The sequence below is a fragment of the Mya arenaria genome, chromosome 2 (genome assembly GCF_026914265.1).
Source record: "Mya arenaria isolate MELC-2E11 chromosome 2, ASM2691426v1".
Classification (NCBI taxonomy): domain Eukaryota; kingdom Metazoa; phylum Mollusca; class Bivalvia; order Myida; family Myidae; genus Mya; species Mya arenaria.
Window position 1 is genome coordinate 36516833 of NC_069123.1, and position 11125 is coordinate 36527957.

The window sequence follows — 11125 nt, forward strand, 5'->3', positions numbered from 1 at the left end:
ATTCGGTTATCATCCGTACCGGAAACACATAATCAATGATTTTCTTGAATATCTTTTACATGTGTTTACTTTCCGTCTTAAGAAACATAGCTTTGTACATTTCAGCATAACATATGTGTTGATGACAATGTATACTGTACAAGTCGAAGTAAACTATATGTCTGTCCGTCTGTCTGTCTGTATGTCTGTCTGTCCGCCTTACCGCCCGTCTCCCGCCCGTCTGTCCGTCCGTCTGTCTGTCTATTAGTTAGACTCCAAAGTGTCCACTCTAAATGACCCTGAGCCAATAAACAAATACACAGGAAATTGACCCATGCTCTGACACCAGTGCAATAACCAAAGGATTTGTTTTATAATATATTTGGCATTGCAGCTGCATTATCAAATATAACACTTTTTATTTAGGACAATATTTAACATTTGTTTTTACTTCGTTTCAGTGTAGCGATGCAAATAGATAGAACATGTTTTGATTTTTTACTATTTTGAGTTAAAGATATGTAGGATAATTTCTTTTTATGCCCTTTTTAATTATAGCATAGCAGGGTTCCTGACACCTTTTATGGATTGTTGATTGGCTTATGTCCTATTTCAGCTAACATTTTTGCAATATGTTTTTTCATAAGTATGAATAAGCTTGTTTTTTTTGCTGAAAATTAATTGATTTTCAGGCCTGGTTTATGAGTCGTTGGTAAGGCTAATTTCCTTTTGTGCCCGATATAATGAAATCCTGTATATTGGTTTATGGGGCGATAAAAGGGTTCAATGGCTCATACGTTTTGGTAATCTCATCCAAAAAAAATCGATATCGTATGTTCAAAGTAAGCTTTTAAAGCTGCACTCTCACAGAATTACCTTTTTGACAATTTTTTATCTTTTGTCTTGAAATGAGCCAATTTATGCGAAAATTAATGTAAACCAGTCATATTAGACTGCTGACAAAAAATAGATCGCAGATTTTATATTTAAGTCCAAAAACTGATGTTTTATGCATTTTTGCTCTTTCCAAGACAAAAAAAAATTAAAAAAAGTTGTATATCTGTGAGAGTGCAGCTTTAAGATGTTTATAAATACAAGTTTTGGAATAAATATCCTACAGTCAAATATAAACAACTGTAATATAACTAAGATTAGTATTTATTAAACTGTCATGAAAATATAATATATTGCTTATCAAAATGGTGTTTCGGAAATGTTTTAACTTACATATGTATATAAGTATAAAACAAGTAGTTAAAATACCTCATAATTGTTTAGATTTTTCATTATGTAAACGTTCCTAATATATGTCCATTTATCTATAATTGTTCTTAGAAAAAAACAAATGTGGGATTTTATATAAAAGAAAAAGATAGTCATAAACTAAAAAATAAATAATCGACCATAAAAAAACAACAAACACTTTTAGCAAATATTTTAGAAAAACCTCTTATTCATTAACTTAACATTTTTTGTTCTGATTCTATGATTTTGACATTTGGTCATTTTCTATGCTTTTGTTTGTCACCCAAAGTTATATCGAAATAAACAGGAGCTTAATTTTCCTATGCCTTTGAAATTATTTCAAAACATCAGATCGCTAAGATTCCAACGGCTTTAGGCTGCTAAATTTCTACGCTTTCATTTGCACTGAAACAATAATATTCAACCTATTAACGCAACATCAAACATTTTAGCAAATATTATCGAAGAGAACACGTTATGACTTACTTTAGTTTCCTTGTAACTTGACACGATCCTAATAAAATGATGCACAATTCAATCAGTGAGTCGCGGATCGACTAATGGTGAATAATAACTAAAACCTGTATATCCTTTCTCTCAGTAACCTTTTGACCAGAGTTTAATTTCGATTTATAAGCTGTTTTGTAAGTTGCTTAAACTTACGATTGCGAAATGAACAGATTAGTTTTTGATTGTGATTGTTTCTGGACATAGCGGCGTGAACTTGAACTGGCGTGATTACAATATTCGTCGCTGTGATTATATGTCGACATATATTTACACCTCAACTTCCATTCCCTAAATGAACTGCCTTTCGGCAATCGCGTTCATCAATCGATGAACGCAACATCTTCGGATATGCTCGGATCGCAATTCATCGCATAACAATATACATGGTTTTTTTGATCTTGTTATTGCAGGTGCTGTAAAATATAAATATACATTTCAGAAAGTGTTAAATTATGATATGTTAAATATATATCGTTGACATAAGTGTTTCAATTTTACGTTTAAAAGTGATTTCAAGTGGTTGATCTTTTCCCGCGTTATCGTGACGTCATTTGATAAAACGTTTCCGGTTACAGTCAGGTCGTTCTATCGTTCTATCCTTCGGACTCCACACACTTTGTCCAACCCAATTGCATTCATACCCGATAATGACATCAATCCGCAATTCATTCCTTAAATGGCCAACTTTAAAGTGACACTCTTATTCAAAATCAATGCTTACACATGTATAACAAACATAAATTTTGACAGATAAACCTCAAACTACTTACTAAATAATGCATTAATGGAAAATAGTAACTACTGATAACAAGATTGTAACCGTAAATTTAAAAGCAGAAAGCGCAAAAATATTAAATGATTGGTGAATGCTAAAAGATTTACAGTATTCTAAGGTAAAATAGCGTCTTTTAGGCTCATTTCTTTCAATTTAATCTAGGTATCCTTCATAAGAACCATTATTTTTTTACGTTTATTTACCCTTTTTGGAATATTAAAACAATATTATTAACTGTGGTAATTCTTATTTGGGAGTAAGAGTGCATCTTTAAGTAAGATGACATGAAGTGAATTCCTAGTGATTAAGAATGGGAGAAGTGAGAGCAGCGAACGAGTCTCTTCTTTTCTTATATCATTTAAACGACAAAAGGGATATAGACATACTTTATAGTATAAGCTTACTCTTAGGCCATGCCATCTTGAAGTAATATTAAGCGTCCGTTTGCGCCAAAAGTTTTAGCTCCGTTTGCCAAAATACGGTATAGGTAACTTTAAATCAACAGAATTATATCACATGCTAAACTTTTGATTCCGGGTTTCTATAGCCAATACGTATTTTGATTACTTACTTTATTTATATGTGTTATGTTACATTGCTCAATTACTATTGATAAGAAAATATATAATTCCGCATGTTTGTAAACTTATAAATTGGCAAAATATTTGTTTTATTGGCAATTTTCCAGCAACTCGTAAGCTTGTATCTCGTGTTGAAGACATGATAAAGATTTATATAAAAACAGTAGAACAGTTTCCATCTAAATCCAAGAGGAGTGCGCAAAAAACATAAATTAAAGACGTTCGGAACTTGATGCGTTTAAATAGGAAATGATGTCATAAACATACAACAATTTATGACATCAGGTGAAAACAGGTATGCTATTATTACTGAAAAAGCTTGTGATAAAAATAATCTGACACTTTTTGTCATAAAATACACATTTTAATTCAACTCGTCCTGGAAATATATAAGTAGGCTCGCCAAAGGCCCGCTTACTTACATATTTCCTGAACTCGTTGTATACATTTTTGAATTATCTGACGACTCGTGACAATTCCTATTTATCTACGATTACCGATGCTTCTTGAAAGAAAATACAACGACCAACGATCAGATTAATTGCACGTGTAATTTACCAATCGATATCGCGATCACATGTGTCGAAAGACCCCTACTGAAAATAAAATGAAGCGTCAAATGAACCTTAGAAATCATTTTGCCATTTGCGTCAGTATCGCGACAGTTTTTCTCAATGATTTACACAGGTAACGTGCTTTTTGTGAGGAGCTGTCGTTATGGCAATCAAAAATATCGCAGTAAATGTCTAAGAAAGTGATATCTTTGATACTTTGCAAGTCGACTCGAAAGAACCACAATTTGAAAAAAAAAGTTGTTCAGGCCAGCACCCTTTCGTTTGCGATAGATGCAACATACTCAAAATTCGAGGTAGTGTCTAGTTAGTGGGATGAGGAATTAATACGAAATAGAAATACTCTGTTAAGTGTATTATGCATTATAAGAAATCATACGTTTTCTTTTGTTCCTTCATTAAAACATCTGAAACTGTGCATTGTATGTTATCTGAGTGAATTTACTTTTTCGTTTTCTCGAAATGTCTTTGTGTCTTGTTTTTTTACGAATACATACCTATGTTTCGCAAGCAAAGAATAAGGCTCAAACCAAACAAAAACTTAATATGAAGTTTAAAGCTGCACTCTCACAGATTGAACTTTGTGACAACTTTTGTATTTTTTGTCTTCGAATGGGCCAATTTATGCGAAAGTGCATGAAAACCAGTAATACAAGACTGCTGACAAGAAATCATATCGCAGATTTTCATACACAAGTTCAAAAATTGATGTTTTATGCATTTTTTTAAACCGTTAGTAACGCTTTAAGCTTTAAAACATTAATTTTAGAATGGAAATATGAAAATCTGCGATCTCATCTTTTGTCAGCAGTCTTATATCACTGGTTTGCCGATATTTACGCAGAAATTGACTCATTCCAAGACAAAAATAGACTTCAGTATCGAACGTGTATTATGGTGGACAAACATCAGTATTAGCTGTGTATAATAATATCGACCGTGAATTAGGATAGGCGAATATAGATATCGACCTTGTCATGATTATGGCAGGCAAACTTCAGAGTTAGACGTGTATTGTGGGAGGGGAACATCATATCAGATGTGTTTTATGGTAGGTGGACATAGATGTCAAATGTGAATCTATTTGCCTAACTTTTCTTAATTTAACTTTCAAAGGCAGTAAAAGAGCATGTGTGTATGGAATGCTTACATTAAACACAATGGATTGCAAAATAATCAAGGTGTTAATGGTTTTATGTTATTTAATTTAATAATCCTATTAATATTTAAAACCTTCATTTATTGTCGTCGTCGTCTTTGGCACCTTAATGTTGGCCATATCTCAGAAACATTTAAACATTAGGAGATATGTATGGATGCGTCTTAGTGCAACAGTGCGTCATATTTTTAATGAAGGATCTCCTAATAAGGAGTTGTAAGTCCTAATTACGACATCGATGTTTAAAATACTAACAAGGGTTAGAGTTACGACTAAGTGATATAACCTCATTATAACGAGAAAGTATCTCCAACTAAGGACTTATTTAATGCTTGCTTTAGTCTTAATTATGATATATGTTCTTGTAATAATTAGACTAGGCAATATGACGCTTCCATACATCTGTAAATAAAATGGTTAACGCTCAAGATAACAAGATATGTCGCGGTACAGCGAAACCACTTTCTATGATATGGACCATTTAAACCTTTGTGGGTAACTAAATATGGGCAGCAATACTGACCTTGATCTGCAAACCCCAAATGCGATCCCGAAGTAAGTGTCCACTACTAGTTATCGCGTTTGATAGACTTTCACTTTACCCAATAAGTTAATCCGAATTGATTAAAGAAAGGAGACCGTTTTTGTTTTTGTTTTTTTTACCACATAAGAACTGTTCATGGACTAGAGCGTAAGATTATAAGTATCTTCCATGGCCAAGAGTGTAAGATAGGTTCATCCCGACCCGAGCGCAGGGTGTTTCGCGGAAACGAGGTTTACCCTGCGCGAGGGTTGGGATGTACTTAGCTTACACGAGTGGCTATGGTAGATGCTTTTTCTCCCACCTCAGTAAAACAAAATTAAGTAAAAATGTATTTATTTGCTGCAACTCTTTTGTGCGAAGTGAAAATAAATGCGTATGGTTATGTGATAATTCGTGGTTGTCATGGATTTGCGCGCAGTGTAATTCAGATTATGTTAATAGTGAAATCGGTCTTTAAATAGTTCTAAGGAGAGTGAAGCATTATTTCTTGAAAGATGCGTGAACACTTTTTTATGGTGACATTTGAAGCGAGAAATAATTAATTTATTAAGCATTCTAAATATTGCCACAAGACAAGATTTCTAGGATACTAGAGACGACAGTCTTCAACAAGGGAGGTGATTCCAATGTGATGACCTTTAAAAAGAAGTTCCATACGGGCGTTTTATCTTTGCCCGTTGGCAAGAAAAGAATTTCTAGCATGGTTAAATTTTTGGATCTACTTATCTAAGGTGGGAGAAAAGTTCATCCAAACCCAAGCAGCGAATTTCTTGAGGAAATGAGGTTTACCGAGGGTCTGGGTGAACCTGTCTTACTCGAGCAGCCATGGTAGATGCCTTTTCTCCACCCAGCGTTGTAAAACAAAATAAGGTCAAAATGTATTTTGCGCTGAAACTATTTTGTGCATAGTGTGCACATGTATCCGTCAACGAGGTGCGGTCGAGACGGATACGTGCTTACAAACCGAACGAGATGTGATGCAGGTCACAAGAAAGGCCTCCTTTCGCAATAGTCAATTTATTATATACTTTACTTTTTATTCCTTTTATTTTTCGGTCTCAATTGTGTTTACCATTCTCTGTCTAATGACCAAATATGGAATGACTTGCGCGTATGAATATTTTACGTACCTTTGAGTTTTGAAGTCAAGGGAGGCTACTCCAGCGGAACAAGTCAGAAGATACAAAATTCACTTTATTGAGCAAAATAAGAAGTTTTTTATCTAAATTTAATAAATTGCTAATACGTTTATTTAAAGTAACAGCACAAAAAATAACAACCATAAACGGTACTTATTTAACGAGTATCAACAAAAGCCTCGTAATACGGCGTTTTCACAAAAGTGAATGTTAGCAGGATTTTTTGACGATCATTGTACGCAGAACCGAGATAAATTCCTGAGTCAATCGCCATCACTATCGATGGCGCGAATTCACCTTCGTATTGTATTCGCGTGGTTCTCATGCTTACCTGGCTTACGATTAGCAAACAACTAGTTGTTAACTGAGAAAGAGCGGAAGTGTTCCTGAATATGTACATGCTACTGGTGACGTGAGTTGGCGTGAGTTAACTTAGGTAGTGTTATTTATACCTATAACGGGGCCAGTGTAGTTGATTATTTGTTGACACACCATGATAATTTTGATTTGCTTGCAAATTTCACAGTCGGGGATTTTAATACGTTTTCTAACCATGCACCTGTGTCATTCTCATTTAAAATAAAGACAGTACATCGGGATCCAAGCGATGGAAATAATGAATTCATGTTTTATAAATTTGATACAAAATACAAGGCTTCTTTTGTGAGAGATATAACACAAAATATTGATAGCCTGATACATGATCTAAATACTGAGATTAGCGGGGAGGGGAATGTTGATAGATTGACATCGATTTTTACAATCTTTTTATGAGATCACGGAAATAAGTATTTTCGTAAAACATCTAAAAAAATAAATGTCGGATTTCATGATGGAAATAGGAAACGGGAATGGTTTGACGATTTGTGTAAACATAAATATGAAATATATAAAAATGCAGTGCGTCAACTTAATCTTAACCATTCTGATGTTGATAGAGCATCTTTGTATAACGCGAAGAAAGACTACAAGTATCAGTGTCGGAAGTCTAAAAATATATTTAACTATGCACGTTGTCGTAAAATGAATGATCTCAGACGAAAGACCCAAAGAGAATTTTGGAAAATATTTAAACCATCAAAGATGGTAAATGGGGCCGATAATATCACTAACGAGGAATTTCGAACTTTTTTAGTAACCTCATGTCAGGTGTTGAATCTCGTGATAATGATGACTATTATGATTTTGTTGGATGCACCTATCACAAATGATGACATTAAAAAAGCAATTGGGAAACTAGGCTCAAATAAGGCAGCTTCTATTGACAATGTGTTATACGAGTATTTTAAGGTATCAGTTCCACTAATCATTGGGCCATTGAATTCTTTTTTTTTAATCATATATTGGACATGAAGTCATTTCCAAGGGCTTGGGCATCTGGTGTTATTAAAATATATTATATAAAGGGTGATCAATCAGATCCAAATAATTATAGGGGGATAACTCTTACCAGCTGTTTTTCAAAATTATTCACTGTTAAAAGCGTGGGCGGAGGAAAATAGTATATTAACAGATGCGCAATTTGGGTTTAAAAATAAGAATAGTACCGTGGATCCTGTTTTTATTTTGCATTCATTATTTCAAAAGCAGTTAGAAAGAAAAAAAAAAGCTTTACTGTTGTTTTATTGATTATAAAAAAGCTTACGATTGCATTGATAGAAACAGACTCTGGTATAAATTTATTAAGTTGGGAATTGATGGTAAAGTTTTGTCCCTAGTAAGATCAATGTATAATGAAGTGAAACTATGTGTAAAACAATTGGGAACATTATCAGATTTTTCTAATAGTGACATTGGCCTGTTTCAAGGAGAGATAACCTCGCCGATATTTTTGTTCTCTTTCTTAATGATATTGAAATGCATTTACAAGAAAACATTGACGTCGGAATTAACATTGACCATATTTCAATTTATTTGCTGCTTTTTGCCGACGATGCGGTTATTGTATCAGAGACTAAGGCAGGAATGCAGAATTCTCTAAATAGTTTACATTCATACTGTCGCAAATGGAACCTCACTGTTAATATAGATAAGACTAAGGTAATGGTGTTCAGGAAGGGTGGAAGACTAGGTATTAATGATAAATGGTTTTATGACAATAAGGACGTGGAAATTGTTAGATCGTTTAATTATTTAGGAATTGTATTTAGTAGTGGCGGTGCATTTATGCAAGCTACAAAAACTTTAGCTTGAAAGGGGTTGAGATCACTTCACTCTTTGATGGCACTAGTCCGTAATATTAAAGTGCCAATAGATATAATGTTTAATCTTTTTGATGCATACGTATTATCAGTCCTTAATTATGGTTCTGAAGTCTTGGGTTATATAAATTCGGACGTGGTAGAAAGAGTCCACAAAAGTTTTGTAAATGGGTATTAAATGTGAAACAATACTTTGGCTTTGTACGGAGAGTTGGGCAGGTTCCCATTGTATATCGAAAGACATGTAAGAATGGTTAAATATTTCTTAAAACTTCATAGAGTCAAGCAAGATAATTGCATTTTAAATGTTATATTACAGGATCAAATTTATAGTGTTGAAAATCATTCTTCTACGAACTGGGCATCAAAGGTTAAGGAAATTCTCCAATCATCAGGTCTTATTAAATATGGTTATACCCTGAGTCGGTAAAAATGGACGTATTTGTTCCCGTACTAAAAAGTAGACTCAGAGATGTTTATATCAGCAATTGGAGGTCTGGGTTAGACTTGTCTCCGTCTTTAGATGTGTTTAAAGAAATAAAGACAAATTTTGAACAATCTTCATATCTCAGTCTTGCTGAAAATACAAAGTATAGAAGTAATTTATCTAAATTACGCCTATCATCCCATAAACTAAATATAGAAATAGGTCGACACAGTAAGGTTCTTATAGCTAGGAATGAATGAAAATGTTCACTCTATAATCTAAATGATATTGAGGACGAATTTCATTTCGTCCTCAAATGTCCAGTATATGCGGACCTTAGACGTCAATATATTCCGAAGTATTTTTACACTCATACGAGTTTGATGAAATATATTGTTTTAATGCAAAGTAACAACCAAACCACACTAAGAAAGTTAGCGCTTTACTGTGATAAGTCCTCAAATTACGTGATTCCTTAATATAGTATAAATTTCTGCTATGTTTCTTTGTTATTTTGATTGTATCATAAACGGTATTGTTTAAACATAAATCTGTAGATCCTTAGGACATACGAGATGTACATATTCTTGTTCCTTTTGTGTGCGTGTGTTTTTGTTGTTGTTTTTGTTGTCTTTTTGTAATATTCATATCCTTACACAGTAGCCACAAAGTTGTATGTACCAGGCAGCTTGAACCTTGCGGCTGTATTAATCAACGTTGAGCAGTATTTATATATATAGAGAAATTCATATAGATTTATATAACACCGAAATCTTTACCTTTTCATATTATACCTTAATATCGATGACATTCTTGTCATTGTCATACACACTCTCACAATATCTATATCAAACTTATGATTGATTTATTAATAGAACTTATGTTATAATTGTCACATGCCATGCATTATTTCTATACATATTGTTGTGACGATGAGCTTTTTATGCTTAAGTCGAATAAAATTTCTGTTCTGTTCTGTTCTGTTATTTAAGTTAAATTTGACATGTTTTATCAGTTACCTTTGTCACGCTATTTTATCGACTCGAAAGTAGTTCCTAGACTACACACGGAACTCGCATGGTACGGAATCAGAAAACGACAGTATGGTGATACGGATTTTTCAATACGGCGTGCTGTATTTTCACTGTTGGATATTGAAAAGGAAATTGATAGGAATATAATAAATATTACACATATATTTATAATGGCCTCGACTATTCTTTAACAGTATACAACTTCAGACATTTTTGCTTATGACTTTGTTGACCAATGGGCTTAACTTCTATGTATTATTGGGTTAGAAGTTCACTAATGCGAGTGGCGAAATTATGGCTCAAATGATTAAAATAATTTAATCAACCGCGTTACGTGTTGAGATGTTAGAATGGAAAGTGTTTTCTAATCTTTGTTTTTGTCAATGCATTGATTTTTATATCAGGACAGTTAAAGAAAGCAGAGCTTACTAGCTTCCGTGGAATAAGCAGCATATGGATAACCTGCATTACCCTGTTTAGATATATTCCCGGTACTCGTTGAAGAAAATGACTTATAATTAAGTAAAAAAAGCAGTCAGTGCACCTTATCTTTGCGATTTAAAGTACATGAATACACTACCCGCTATTCGCGCTCGCTGTTTATAATTTCATGTATTGGTAGTGGGTGCAGTTACTATTACTAGAACTATCGCCAGTCATTTCTTGCAAGCGCCTAGGGTTGTATAAATACATAAATAATGTTTGATTGAAAATATGGTATAACACACTGACTGCATCGAGGACCCGCGTATTGGAGTTATTAAAAACTTGAGCTTTGCGCTTCAACCTTATTTTGATTAAGCTATCTCAGTGTGTCTATATACCACGTGATAAATTACGTCATATATGCTACGTTGGAAGGCAACATTTTGCTTAAAATAAAGACTTAAATCAAAGATAACTTTTCCTTTACTACACCATTTTAAATAAAACAAAGGGCAGTTCATGCCGCTTAAAGA